The 8822-nt window shown below is 31.0% G+C and overlaps 1 long non-coding RNA gene across 1 annotated transcript; it reads right to left on the bottom strand.

Annotated features, from left to right (window-relative positions):
* Positions 1-1929: 1929 nt before the first annotated feature.
* Positions 1930-6965, bottom strand: LOC136970405 (uncharacterized). Its single transcript, XR_010879975.1, has 3 exons — positions 6795-6965; positions 5659-5939; positions 1930-2021 (listed from the first exon to the last, which is right to left on the bottom strand). It is a non-coding gene; the product is annotated as an uncharacterized lncRNA (long non-coding RNA).
* Positions 6966-8822: the final 1857 nt, after the last annotated feature.

Genomic DNA, 8822 nt, shown 5'->3' with positions numbered 1-8822 from the left:
GATTACACCGTTGAATTTATAATTAGAGAAAATGAGATCAAAACATTTTACTACAGTTCAATGTACAGAAACGTTCAGTTCTTAATAAGTTTCCGGACTTCTGTACTATAATTTGATTATTGTAATTTTTTTTTATTGTCAAAAGATTTTTAATTACTGATTCAAAAACATTTGTCCGCGTTACTTAGCATGCGATTACTGTATTAAGATTTTCATTTTATGATAGTAAGAAATATTTTATTTTTGAAACTTTCTTAGAGCAAATAACTTCTTGTTACTTTTTCTGCCCTACAGACACTACAGAAACTTTACATCTATGTCATTTCAATAAATTCTTGGAATTTATTCCCTTTTCCGGATTCGTTCTTTAGTTTCGCAGATGTAGGTTGACAAATTACAATCGTTTGTTCCCCGGCTGTCATTCAAAGATTCAGACGAAGAATATACGATTTAAGCTATTTTTGTAATCTGCCGCTCGTATTTAAGCGGGATGGTTTGACTTTCAAAAGTTATACTATACGTTCTCTGACTACATAGTCTATCTAGCACCGATCATGTGACACACAGCAGCTCTGTAGATGTGTTTTTCTACATAAGTGACAACTGCCACTGTCTTGGATTCAGTAATACAGTACATGTGTAGTGATAGCGGCAGCAAGTTTGTTTCCAAAAAAATATAATCCAATATAAAGTGTGAACGATCATTTGAGTTTGGCAAACAAATAAAGAAGACTCTATCGTATTTCATCAAAATAAACGAAGAAGCAGGTTGACAAAAACAGTGGAACTGTGTTCAACAATGAAAGATCATATACCTCAAATATTCGCAGAGTTTACGATGAAAGTAGCTTACAGTGAATGTTTTATTTGTTGTATTTGATGTTTTTGAAACAAAACAGCGGGTCTGTAATTCACAAACGTACCTTTGTACCTGACCATCACTCTTCGTTTTCACTACTTTTTATAATTTTATTCAAAATAAATTTAAATATACATAATTGAAAAGCAAACGGCTATCTACTTAATATTTTATTGTGATAGACACTATAATTAGGAATAGCTTCATGAGAGCGAAAATTATGGAAAGATATATCTAGCCATGACCACCACAGAAACTCTTCTAAATACGTACAATGTACAATCACTTATTTTCATTCATTTCCTACAGCAAAGCTTTTCTGGTTGCTTTCGCTAATGGCACAAACAACAAATATGTTTCCTTGCTCGCATTGTATTCTTCCAGTGGATGTTAATTGTCAAGTAGTTCTTTTGTGTTGTGTCTCTTGTTTCTTTTTAGTGATCGGGTTCTGTTTTGTCTATCATGCATTGTTCTTCATGTTGTCTTTAGTCTACTTATATGTAACAATATTAAAATTATTTTCAATTAAAAAAAATTAACGTCTTCCGCATAAGTCATTGTCATTGCATGTTTAGCCTGTCTGGTTGTCCGTCTTAGTATTCTTGTTACGTAAAAAGTTAACTCTAAGTTAGTATAACTAGTTTTAAGTTACATTTAAGAGTTATAAGTTAATTAACTTAAATTTAAGTTACTACTGTATTCATTGTTTCTCCTTGTTACAATTAGAGTTATTCTGCTTCTTACAGAGCTTGCTAGCTTAGTTTTTGTGTTATTTTTGTTTTAGTTTCAAGCCTTTATTTTATCTTTAAGCATTAACCTTTATTCTGTGTAGCTTTTATGTAGCTGCTCTACTTAGGTATGCTACAATTCAAAATCTTTTAGACACATAGCTTCGCATGCGAACATTAATTGTAGTAGGAATTACCTTACGTACACCGTTCAGAGTTTCTTTCTTTCTTTTTTTTACTATCCCCTTACTTTTTTATCATCTTTTCTCTCTTTTTTTTTCTTCTTCTGCCGACTAAACACTTTGTATACTGTCAGTGTGTTTCGTTAACATAAAATATTCAAAATAAACTTACTCTTATCAAAATGTAAGTGAAGAAAGGTATCATATCATCCATACAACTGACATCTTTAGAAAATCGATTTAAGATTTTTCCTGAAAAACATAAAAATGAAGAATATTAATTGAATAAAATAACGTTGTAAAACATATTGCGATATGATTATCATTTATAGGAATATCCCGCAGTATATATCTACAAATAACGTTTTCGTAATTTTTACGACTAAATCATTGTATACGGTACACTTTTATCCACAATAATATAAGAATGAAAAATATGGTTTTTGTAGTATGAAGCAACTTGACTTTTTTAAATTAATAGCTGTATTTACCTATAATTGTTGGAAGCTATACTTTTTTATAAATTGATTTTTTTCCAAATAAATGAAACATTAGACACACTCTGGCAATATGTATATATTAACTTGTCTGTGTAAAAACATATTATAGATGTTAATAATTGAAATTCATAATATGAAAATTTACAGATTTTATTGAATGATATGTTATTAAAAAATAATAAGTTATGAAATTTAAAACTGTGATGTAATAACTTTTAACTATAACGAAATAATTAAAACTACTTTTTTAAAAATGATATAAGCGCAAATATTTTGCGCTTATATCATTTTAAAAAAAAATTTACATAAAGATGTAGTGAAATTGAAAAACATGCAGTATATTGTTAGCAATCAGAAAAGAATAAAAATCGTTTTAAATTTGTGCATAAACTGGATAGAAATGTCAAAGCGTTTCCTGCCCCAAACAAACAGAAAACCGAAAAGTAGTCTGTTCGTGTTCCAGAAAAGCATTATCGTTGTAACCATGTTCTAGAAAAGAAGGAATCTGCATTTTTGCCGTTTACTCTGCCCCAAAAGGGACCCCTTGTCGCTGACAAAAATCAAGTAAAAATAAGCCAAAAATTGTACCTATTTACGACATGACAAAAAGTGGCAGTGGCATCTATTACCTCTGTTCAAATCATTTATCTTAAACGAGAACTCCACGATGACGATTGGTAGTATTTTTTTCCTGGTGAACCTCGCTGAAATTAATACTCTTGTGTGACACGCGAAACATACATATATCTTGCATATTACGGATGTTAAGAAAGAAAACTAAACATTATCAGAAGATCTTCTCAAAAGTTTAATTCTGTTGAGATACTGAACATTACAGGATTAGTAGAACTACTGTAACATTGACATAAAGAGCTGAAATAAAAACTAAATTGAGAACCTTCATCGAACACTGTATCTAGAAATCAGCCATCTGCAGTTGGAACACAACTATGACACAAATGACACGTTTCTTTAAAGGTGGAAAAAAAAACAAAAAAAAAAAACTACGAAAAATTTTACCGGCGTGTTTCTGCTTAACACTAGGCCTTAGCATGGTGTATGGCATCGTATGGCATGAAAAATACAACATGTATAATTACGGAAAAGTGGCTTTAAAATAATATACAGCTCATAATAAGAACAAAGTTCATATTATAAAAAATTCGTTTTATGACGACCTAGAATTGAAATTTACTTTCTGTGTGCACTTATTGGTAAAACGGTGCGAGTACTGAAACGTCTTCATTGTAACATATTGTTACAAAAACAGATTTTCTGGCCTTATACACAAAATATATATCTCGAGTGCGCACGTGATTTTAAATGATTTTTTTTATTTGTCGATTATTTTCTTTCTAGAAAGAAGGTGTAACGGAATGAGGAAGCGAAGTTCAAATTTTTACTTGACTTTATCAATAATGCAATCTCTCAAATTAACCTCAAAGACTGTGTGATTTAGATTAGGTAAAGGTGTCCATCGAATTGTTTAAGTCAGGTGATTTTATATCTTCATTTATTATAATATTGAATTTAAAAATTTAGTTTATCGTTCAACGTTAGCACATATGAATCAATCACTCATTACTGAACTTATTTTAAAACTTTCGATACTTTCATTCTTGTTAATGTAATTAATGCTCAAATCTTTCCAATGCGATCGGAAATTGTGCCTAAGCGGTCCAAAAATATTTTTTTACATTTTATATAAACAAATTGTAAATCTATTTTTTATCATTTATAAATTATACGCTAAATGTGTTTATGGGCCAGATGAAGAATCTGAAGTAGCGGGTTATAATACACTTTAATAACATCCTTGAATCTTGAGGTACCTTGAAAACTAAGGACGTAGTTAAAAGATTAACATTTTTTATTCCATAACGTCGTTAAAGCTATTAATATTATATCAAACGACAATAGATCATCGAAATTCTTACAAGCACGGAGTAAATAGTTAAAGAATTGTATAAATCTTGTTGAATCAGTTTACTATTCAAAACTAATTTTATAAATTTTTATTTCTCTGTCAACTTTTGTAATTACAGGTATACCTCGCCTTACCTCGGTAATTGATTCCAGGAGAGGCGACGTAAGTCGAATTTACTTGTGTAGTTACGACATAAGTCGAAACTACGGTGGAAAACGCCAATAATGAGCACTTAAAGACTGCTAAATAAAACGACAACACAGAAACACAGATGTGAGACCGCGGATTTTAGCGGAAATATCTGTGAAAATGAAAAAAAACTTTCATTTTTTTGTTCAAAAACTTATTGTAAACAATCCCGAGAGAAACAATTTCTCGAGGAGAAAGAGGGCAGAGGTCTCCCTTAACTAACAACAGATAGATGGAAAGTTGACACTTAGCTGTCAAGAATTCGCAAGTCATCGTCAACAACCGACAGCTTCCCACACTAACTCTATAAAAGCTCGCGCGACAGGAACTTTGCGCGCTCGCATAGGAAGTTATTATTGTACTTGTGTCTGTCTCCATGCCCAGAAACGAAGTCCCGTCAGAGAAGACCTACGAATAACTCTTCCACATCGTCAGCGACCGCCATCCTTTGAGATATCGTCCAATCTCACACCAAGAAGTATTTTGTTAGGACCTTTGTAAACTCTCTTTCCCTCACCGGTAATAGGCTTAACGCATAGCCGTCTTAGTAGAATCTGTAAACTCGCATTTAACCGCATACTACCGTAGAATAGTTTGTAATCGCCTTATATGTTATTCTAGTTATTTAATAAATGTTTTATTTGTTAACCTGTCTCCTGTCACTCCAAGACGCCTGTCGACTTACCGACGCACCTCCCCACTCACTTTTTTTCTTGCCCTCCTAGCCATCCGAAACGACAACGAGATCGGGTTTTAGTGCAGTGTAAGTGGTCAGCGAGGATAACCCCTGACCCTCTGCTTATCTCACACAGATGTTTTCATGTTTCGTTCTCGAAAATTTATAATGATTGTATTAACATCTAGTGTAGATGTACTGTACAGTATATATTTTAATATTATTTTATGTGCTTTTAAAGCTTTTCTAGCACGATTGGACTTTAATATTTGTGGCGGACAGATGTAAAGTCGAATATAATGACTTAAACTCGATTTTTATTTTTCTATATACTTTTTTGACAAACGACGTATAATTGAGAACGACGTAACTCGAGGTATACCTGTACTTAACTATCCATTTTATAGTACATAATTATATGACTGTACTGTAATATACTGTATAAAATTTATAACGAATATCTGTGATACGATAAATGAAAGTATAAGCAACATCCGTAGTGACGTAACTTACCGGTTATCGAAAAATTTCTTTCAGTATTTTATTAGAAACTCTTTAACTTAACAATAATAAAGTAAACAAATATGTTTTACATACCAACGGGATTGTTATCCAAAAATGATATCGGAGTTCGAATGATACAATGAAACATATTGTTGTGCAGCTTGTAAGAAGCAATTGTAAAGAATCTGTATAACAATAATCCAGAAAGTAACGTCGTTAGAAATACAGCACATATCAATGCAACATAAACATACATGTCGAAATATTCACTATGGTAAAAACTTTTGTCTTCAATTTTGTTAAAATGGCTTCTATTAGATGTAATATTTTCGACATTCTTCATGTTTTGGCTATACATTGTGATATCTTGCAGCCTGACAAATATAAAATAACAATTAAACTCTCTGACATTTTTAATATGTGTTTATAGTGAAATACAGCTAAACTAATTAAGCTCATTCATAAAAATAATACCTATAAATAATGTTGAAAACTACCGAATAATAAAGTAGTAAAACACTGCATACATACATGAAATAATTTAAATGAAAATCCAAGCAGAGTTTTATAATTTATTTTGAAATGTATAGCGGTGAACATCATCGTTATACGATTGACTTTACTGCAGATGAAATTCATCTTGCAATCATTGAGAAACATTGCCCACACTTTGATATATTCCAATCTGCTATGAAAGCAGACGTTAAAATCTATTGCTACAAAGCTTGACACCGAGACAAGATATCGTGTAAATCAGATATCTTTTTCTAATATACTTATTTCCAGCTGTCTTAGTGATGCAGTACGGTAAAAATGAAATTATTATTCATGTTTATTGAAAAATAAATGTTTTAAATATTTTCACGATTCCAAAAACTATGTTCAGAAAAGTACTTGAATAAATGTTCTTATTGCTGACATGTAGTTTCAAGTTTAAATTTAAAAAATAAATGAATATAATTAACAATAATAAATAATATCTGTTTAGGATATATATATATATACATATATACATCCAAAATAAAAAAATATAGGCCTATATTCGCTGCAATTGTTTGCTCATTGATAATACAGTATTTGAAATCAGTGCGCAATTGAATGTAATGTGCTTTTTAACATGCTAAATGGAATATGGCTTATGTAATATAACTTTATTTTAATTAAAAATTTTATTTACAAAAATCAGTCCATGTGTAAAAGTATAAGATACATAAATTATAATATCATACCATTTGATTAGCCAGTAGTCGCTGGCAGTCGTAACGGACAGCGATATTATAACCGTAGACAAAAGAACAATCTTGTAGAAAAGTCCTGCTCCGGCATTCACGTATGCTTTATAAACTGAAATTCCGGGTTTCTTAACTCCTTCGTTGTCACGTGGTATTTTGTTATTTTCAGCTTCCTACGAAAAATGATTAAAATGTATGTATTAAAATGTATTCGTTGAATTTTTCTAGATTCTGGAACAAGTTGCATCTTATAATATAATCGAGATGGGTTGCTAATGATAATAATGATAATGAGCGCAGAGCCCAAACTGTTAGGAATTAAAAGTTGAAATTTTTTACACAGTTAGGATTCGTCACGAAAATGTACAATAACTGTGTATTTGTTATTAAATGAGCGAGTAGTACCACATTTTTTGATTCTTATCCCTTTCCCGGCTGGCGATCTACAGAAAATAATTGAGCGGAATTTGTCCTGCGGAGCATTTTTGCATTTTTTGGATAATTTTTTAAATCACGATATTTCGCTTCAAAATCGCGCTATATTTAATCTCATTTTTGTGTTTGATTAAAAACATATTACAGTTTACGATTGTTTAATTTATAGTTTAATACAAATTTAAAATAATATTAAAATTTGATGTTTATGAACAAAAGAAAAAAAGGTAATTTACAGATACTCTCTGAACTTTGTGCATCTATTAGGTAGAAAAATCTGTCTTTTTTTAAACAAAACAAACCCCATCTCTCTAGCTAGAAAGGGGAGAAATTATTGTCCTTATTTCACTATGTCTCTAATTACTTAGCCGGGAGAGGAGTCGATTGTTACCGTAAAGCGATACATTAAAGTTTATCATCATATATTTCTGCTTGAAATAGTAAATATTTGACACTTGTTAAATAATTTTTAAATGCTTTATACAATAATACACTAAAATAAGCGATTAGTTAATTTTATCCTGTCTTTATGCAATATCTGGAAGTAATGAGTTTCCCGAATGCTTTTGATAAGAAATCATCTTGTCTAAGTAAAGTCAAATAACGTGAGAGCTAGAAGAATTATGGCTCTAAAATGAAGAATGTAAATATTTTTTAACGTTTGTTTACATTTTGATTTTAATCACGTGTATTGGTTTTTCGCGGGAAAATCCCAACCGGATGGTTCTAATACAAACTGTCATTCTTTGTAGTTGATTCAGTCATAATATAAATTACCAATTAGAGCCTCATAAGCGTAGAAACAAAAATTATAAAGCTAATTAACATCACGAACATCTTCCTTAGTCTTACTAGAGGGAGGTGGAGTTTCCCGAGAATAATCTCAAATTAGCTAATTTAATGTCTATGTGCATTAAATTAGTTAATTAGAGCTAAAAAACGATTTAAAAAGAAAATTTACTGTGATTGTTTACATTTTACTTCGGCAAGGATTTACGCGCAGATTTTTTCTTCTCACAAGTCTGTGATTAGTTAAAGTAATGTCAACAAAAAAAAGAAAATACCCAATGAAACGTTAGAAGGAGTTTCCCTTTGATTGTTTTCAGCCAACTGTGTAGTTGACTGTGAAGATTTTCTGTAGAATAATAGGGGAATGCATTTACAGAAATATTTATGGCCCAAAACTGGTAAAGAAACACTTATTAGCTGAAAAATGTCAATCAACGTACAGAAGAGCGAATCAAAGCTAAGATCGCTGAAAAACTTCAATATAACGCGAATTAATTAACTCTTTAATTTATTTATGTTTAAGGGCGACTCGCATCACCGATTAACAGATTGTCACGTGATATACGCTTAATGGCGGATATTAGCCGGAAAATGGGTATACAAGAAAATGGTAACTGCCTGAATTTATATAGGACATCAATTAAATAGCGATTTTGAAAGAAAAACTTTAAAGATGGTGAGACTATACTAAAGTTTAATGGAGATAGATATAATGTTTGTTACGACGTATTAATACCTAAACAGAAAGTGGACGTGGGGATGAGAGAAGTGTATTTCTTAGTTCACATAAGTGACAATGAT

Source organism: Centruroides vittatus, unplaced genomic scaffold, assembly GCF_030686945.1.
Source record: "Centruroides vittatus isolate TY-2023 unplaced genomic scaffold, ASM3068694v2 contig_1933, whole genome shotgun sequence".
NCBI classification, from domain to species: Eukaryota; Metazoa; Arthropoda; class Arachnida; order Scorpiones; family Buthidae; genus Centruroides; species Centruroides vittatus.
This window is presented reverse-complemented; position numbering and strand designations above follow the sequence as displayed.